The 6,586-nt window shown below is 48.8% G+C and overlaps 1 long non-coding RNA gene across 1 annotated transcript; it reads left to right on the plus strand.

Moving 5' to 3' along the window:
- Positions 1 to 4,207: 4,207 nt before the first annotated feature.
- Positions 4,208 to 6,196, plus strand: LOC139071769 (uncharacterized). The gene is made up of 3 exons (XR_011521584.1): positions 4,208 to 5,747; positions 5,834 to 6,035; positions 6,111 to 6,196. It is a non-coding gene; the product is annotated as an uncharacterized lncRNA (long non-coding RNA).
- The last annotated feature ends 390 nt before the right edge of the window (positions 6,197 to 6,586 follow it).

Here is a 6,586-nt window from a genome sequence, read left to right on the forward strand (position 1 = left end):
TCGTTTCTCAGTACGTCGCCCAATCTTGATGGTGAGGGGGCCAAAGAAGTCCATTCCTGTGGAGTGAAACGCCAGTTTAAATAACTGCAGTCGGGCTGGAGGCAGGTCTACCATTTTCTGGCTGGCAAGTTTGGCTTTAAGCATACAGCATTCTAAGCATTGGCGTTGGTGTTTCTTTATGGCCTCACGGCCTCTGAGGATCCACACCTTCCTACGTAGCTCTGCATAGACTCTTTCAGGCCCAGGATGATGCAGTCTGCCATCATAGTCCTTGATCAATAGCTGGCAACTCTGGTGCTTGGGGTCCAAGACAATGGGGTGCACCACCTCTGGACTGAGAGCTCTGCTACGTCGCAGACGACCTCCTACCCGGATAAGCTGACTGGAATCCTCAAACTCTGGGGGCAGGCACAGCAGCCTGCTGTTGCGCTGAAGGGATTTACCAGTCTGTAAAAGAAGGTAATCTTCAGGAAAGCTGTCCATCTGAGCCTGCCTAAAGACTTGACGCTCTGCTTCACGGTAGGTCTCAGCAGGGGGTTGACCCGTCTGGTTGGAGTCTTTGTGAATCTGTTCCGCTGTCGCTTCAACTTGCTCTTTCCAGCTGTGATACTCTTTCCTATCCGCCAATGAAGGGGAGATAGTAAGGCCACAAAAGGCATCCTTCTTTCGTTCACTGTCATCAGGAGGCACAGGTGCACATGGGTTCAAAGGCCATTCACTGCTGGGCTGCAGCAGGAAAGGAGGTCCCTGGAACCAACGGTTTGGTCCAAATAGGTCCTTCAACTTCTGGCCTCGAGTTAGGTCATCTGCAGGATACTGTTGGGATCCTACATACCGCCATGCCTCCACCTTGGTGAGTTCCTGAATCTCGGCCACCTGTGTGCCGACAAACACCTTGAAATGGCAGGACTCAGAACATAACCAATGGAGGACTGCAGTAGAGTCTGACCAGCATATCACCTCTTGTATGGACAAGGTGAGCTCGTGGTTAGTAGCTTTGCCAGTTGTGCTCCAGTAAGAGCAGCACACAAATCCAGTCTGGGTATGGATTGCCGCCTCCGTGGTGCCACACGGGATTTTGCTAGTAAGAATGAAATGTTAACATGTCCATCGGGTCCCACAGAGCGGAGGTAGGCTACAGACCCATATGCTCTCTCTGAGGCATCCAAGAATATGTGTACCTCATGGGTCACTTGGGGGCCATCCATGATTGCAGGGGTGTAGCACCTTGGGATGGTTATTTGTGGCAGGTGTTGAAGGTCTGCTTCCCATTCTTTCCATGCCTGCAGTAGATTATCCGGCAAGTCAGGGTCGTCCCAACCCCTGGTCTTGTCCCACAACTGCTGTGGTAAAGGGTAGGAGGGCACCTAGCGGGTCGTATTGCGTCGCCAATATGCGATAGATGGTCCTCATGGTAAGGACGCTGTAGGAGACGGGTCTGTGCTTGAAGCCAAGGTGATCAGTGCTGCAGTTCCAACTTAATCCTAGAGTAGACTCCTGCACTTCTGCTTTGTCCTGTGAAAGCCATAGCTTAAGTTTTGGGGATCTGGCTTCAGGTGGTAGGTGACTTACAACTTCGGGCATGTTACTGGCCCAATATTGCCGAATATCAAATCGTCCGGCTGCTAGCACAGCTCTGAGCTTGTCAATCATGTGAGTTGCTGCCTGGCCAGATGAGATGCTTTGAAGACAGTTATCCACATAGAAGCTCATTTCAACTGAGGATCGGATGTCCTCATCAGGGGTGCTGTACAGGCTAACATGCCTTTGGAGGGCAAATGATGCACAACAGGGACTGCAGGCTGTTCCAAAAGGCAGAACCTGCCACTCAAACACATCAGGTAGCTCACTACTCACTAAGTCTCGCCAGAGGAAGCGTAGCAAAGGCTTGTCTTCAGGCAGAAGCAGCACTTGGTGGAACATGCTTCGTATGTCTCCACTAATGGCCACGCTGTGTTCCCTGAAGCGCACAAGAACACCTAAGAGGGAGGGGCTCAAAGTGGGTCCAGGAAGTAGCCACTCGTTGAGATTGAGGCCCAGATACTGAAAGGAACAGTTAAAAACGAGTCTGTTCTTCCCATTATGGCTTACAAGGTGATGTGGTAGGTACCAGCTTTCCCTACTGGGGGTCACCTCTGCAGGGAGTTTTGCTACAATCCCGCTCTCCAGGAGTTTATGGACTTCGGCCGTGTATGCCATTGCTTTAACAGGGTCTTTGGCCAGGCGTCTTTCGGTACCTCTGAGGAGTGGCATCACTGCTTCTTTGGGAGCTTGGAACTGGGGGAAGCCCTTTCTCCTAAGCAGTGGCGTGGCATAGCGGAGCACCCCGCTCACCTCCTGCCCGATGGTCTTTGCCTCTAGGAGGGCAATAGCTTCCTGATCCTCCCTTGACTTGGTTGCCTGCCTCTCGCAGCGGCATGGACGTAATTTTTGGGGGGGACAGGGGGGACATGTCCCCCCCACTTTTTCCAAAGTCAAGTTTTGACCCCTGCACTTTTTACCATCCAAAAACAATATTACACTATATTAAAATGACACTGGTTGAGCTAGGACCAAGCGGAAAGCAACCGTTTGTGTTGAAGCCTGTAAAGATTTCCCCCCCCCTGGTCCCCCCCACTGCTAAAGTGAAAATTACGTCCATGCGCAGCGGTAAGGTAGTTGGTCGAGTTGCCACAACCTCTCAACGTTCCTCTTCAGCTCCGCCTCGGCAGGGCTGAGAGAGATGTGGAGACATTGCGGTGATGGCATCTGGGTCTGGAGGTGGCGGGCAGGACCCTGGAGCACCCATCCTAGGCAGGTCTTGATGACAGCTGGGCCATCTGGTGCTGCCAGTCGGACCGGAGCGGTGGGAGTGATCAGATGGGTATGATCAGCACCAATCAGGAGAAGAGGATGGACATGTTTGAAAGGCTGAATAGGGATATATCTCAGGTGCTTGAATCTCTGAATGACGGAGGCAGGGTAGGAATGCTCGGCAAGCCCCAGGCTCTGAGCAGTGAAGGCTGAGGTAATCCAGAACCTCTTCTGTGGTTGCTTGGCAGGGGATATCTGAAAGGAAACTGAGGAGCCATTAATGATAATGTAGCATAATGGTTTATGTCTCTTTTATTAAAGAGGAACCATCCTACAGCATAATCTGGAATATTAATTTTAATAAATTAATAACCAAATGTTATAGAGATAAGAAGACTCAAAGGTTGTTTTCATCGATAAACTGACGATCATATCCGTTTGTCTGTGTTTCAGTTCAATGAAAAGACAAGTTTGAAATTGAAGACTTTTAATTCTTCAATTTAAACTAACGGTTTGAAATGACAATCATAGGAAAAATAATCAACATTGGCAACCTTGTTGGACAATCTTTAACAGTTGATATTTTAAGCTTGCACAAGTAGACCTTGTGTTGGATGTGCTAAGATTCGAGAATGATGGAATTATGAATGCGTGCATGTATGTGTCTGAGATTGCTTCAGGGAGAGAAAAGGTGAATCTGAGTGAAAAATGATGGTTTGAATTAAACTTAGTTCTTATTAGAAAAACTGTATCAGAACGCTATCTGTTGAGTTCTGCCTCACCGACCTTAGGACCCTCTTTTAGATCTGGACGTCACAGGAGGAAGTTTCATCCAGGTGACACCTTGGCTGGCAGAGAAGACGAAGGTGTGCTGACGGTCCAGTCCAGAGTTGACCTCGGTACACGTTGATGAAGCGTTTAGCAGATGCGCTTTCTCAAGTTTAAATTAACTCAGAAATCAAAGACTCTGGACGAGTCTGCGTTAGCTGGTTGCATTTCAGCTATCCTGTCTGGCTTGACAGAAATAGCGTGGGGGGAGAAAAGAGCCGTAAGGGCTCCTTTCCCCGTTGGCGTTTGTTCAGCACATCCTCTCTCTTTCGTTGTCAATCTCGTACTGACTAACTTACCAAAAACCACTTCTCTTCCCAAAGCAAACTTGTGTGTCAGAGCAAATGTGTTTTGGAGTTAAAAAAATATTTTTTTGTTGTTGTTCTTGCTTCTATTTTTTCTACTTGCTTGTGAAATCTAAACAGCTTCTCGGTTCTAAGTCACCAAGTGGGCCTAAACTTATAGACATATAGAGTATGTGTACATCTACCTTCTACTAGAGATTTTACTGTTTTCACTTCCTAAGTGAAAAAAGTTAATTTTCTTCTAAAACCCCCCCCCCCCCCCCCCCCCCCCCCCCCCCCGTTCATTCCCTTCAGGTATTTTCAAGATGTGACTGACTCTTTAGAGTTAGTTGCTTGTGAGGATTCTGTATCTCTGCCAGAAACCAGAGAACTCCGAGTTTTGGCTCCTGTGACCGAGCTTCCACTTTTATTTACTCCTGAATTATTTTCTGCAGTCACTGATAATTTATCTTTAATCTTTAATCCCTTATTTTTCTTCTGATGATGCAAGGGTGGGTCGTACGAGAACCTAGAGGACGTGCTTGGATGAGCTTCATCCACACTTGACTTCTCATACGAAGATTTTCCATTTTCGTCCTCACCTGAACTTACCTTTGAAACCAGAGATAATTCAATGTTACTTTCTTCTCTTCTCTTAGGTGTTTTACTTCTCTTAGCTAAATCCCACAACGTTTGAACTGTATTTTTGTCCAATTTTAACCCACCAGCTAATTCTTCAGTGTCTGACTGATCTATGTTTGCATCATCAGGTTTCACAAACACATTTTGATAACATTCCCCTGAGCCTGAAGATCTTTCATCCTCGTCCTCACTCAGGTCCTCTTCTGAGCTGCGGGGTCAATTTCAACACAAATGTTTTGTGTGAACAGGCGGTAGTTAGTCATCAATAGATCTGGGCGCACTCGGAGTGTGATACCCGACGAGGGCCCAGGTTCGTATGGTCGCGTTAGAGAAGGCTGTGGAGGAAGCTTAGCCGCGTTTGACATCAGACAGACACACACAACTAGCAAAAGATACTTTGTCAGTCCTGAAAACTAAAACCAAGAACGTTTTAGACTGTAGACTGGCGCAGGCGCAGCCTTGCGAGGGTCCGGCGCAGGTGAGCTCTCTGGAGGGCCCTCGGTCGACGCGCAGGGGCAGTCAGAGAAATCAGGGTCAGCCAGTAGTGGTACAGGGCGACAGTCAACCTCCCCGTGGTAGGTGAGTCACCAAACCTCAGGGCTAGAGGTCACCAGCGCCAGCTGTAGTGGAGCAGGGTCAGTGATGTCGTCAGGCCCCCCTTCGGCAGGTGGTGTTCCGACTGCAGGGTGCGGAGTCTCAGGTGGAGTGCCACTGCAACCGTCAACCTCATCTAGGGCGGGTGGTTTTCCCACCCCCGGGTGAAGCAGTACTGCTGCAGAGACAACACAGACTCTGTGGGTGTCACTGACCTTGGAGGCTGTGGATCGACTGGTCACTCTGACGGCGCCGTTGTAGTTAACAACACCTATGAACATGAAAGAGAGCCCGGAGCTCAGGAACGGAGTCAAGCTCGACAGGAGAAGGCAGATGAGCTGTCAGATCAGAAAGGTAGAGGATTATCCTGCTGATATCAGGGTCCTGAGACTGAAGACTGACAAGGCTGTTTTCAGAAAAGACAGGATGAACAGACAAAACCATCGGATGTCATGGTTCTGCTTTTTCTCTGTGGCTGTGCTCCTAAGTGTTTGCAGGTGAGCAGGTTGGAGAGCCACAGCTGCAGCTGATTATCATCCAGCCAGGCCAGAGGATATAAGGAGCGGTGTTGCCACACTTCAGTGCCGGTTGATACTCTATTGTTGGGTACCCTAGCTCTCCTTGTTCCTCTTTGACTCTAGTCTCGTGTTTTTCTCCCGTGTGCTCATTTTTGCTCTCCTTGTCTGCTCCAGTACCAGCCCTGGATTCTTATCCTCAGCTTCCTGCTCACTGAAGTAGATTTATTTCCCAACGCCGCTCAACTCCTCTGGTCTCCCACTCTCCACCTCTCAACTGTCCTGGATTACTCCTTTGCCTGCTACTCCTCTCCACCAGACCATCTCCAGCTCAGACCTGACTTGCCTCCCTCTCCAGCTCAGACCCACACTTTGTACAGTAAGACTTCACCACCATTACTCCACAGTGTTTTCTTGTTTGTCAGTTTTCATTTTTTGCTATCTTCTCTTTTAGAATCAGAACACCCTCCTGGCCCCGTTTGGATCAGCGCTTTTCGTTTTCATTAATTTACTTTATAATTAAAACTACATTATATTTTACTCACCTCTCTCCTCGTGTGATTCTTTCATGTGGGTTAGAAGACTTCAGCCCATCATGACATCGGATGGCCGAGGGGTGGATGCATTAGCGGCCTGAGCTCTAGTCATGACACACACAGGGTGGGTCTGACTGAGAAGGCACATCGTCAGGGAGCCACAAGGGGTTAAAGGACCATGGGGTACCAACAGCTGCACTTTGTTTGGCAAGAGAGTCTGCAAAGTCGTTCAGATCCTTATCAGTTCCGGGTGCACGAGAAAGACCTTTGACTTTACGCCAATAGATCTGCATGTCATGTGATGTCGCTAGGGCACCGCAAGCCATGAAGAGGTCTTGATGTTTAACGGGCTTCTGGTTAGAGGTTAAGAACCCGTTACTTTTCCAAGAAGGTA

The sequence above is a fragment of the Nothobranchius furzeri genome, chromosome 9 (assembly GCF_043380555.1).
Source record: "Nothobranchius furzeri strain GRZ-AD chromosome 9, NfurGRZ-RIMD1, whole genome shotgun sequence".
Taxonomy (NCBI): Eukaryota; Metazoa; Chordata; class Actinopteri; order Cyprinodontiformes; family Nothobranchiidae; genus Nothobranchius; species Nothobranchius furzeri.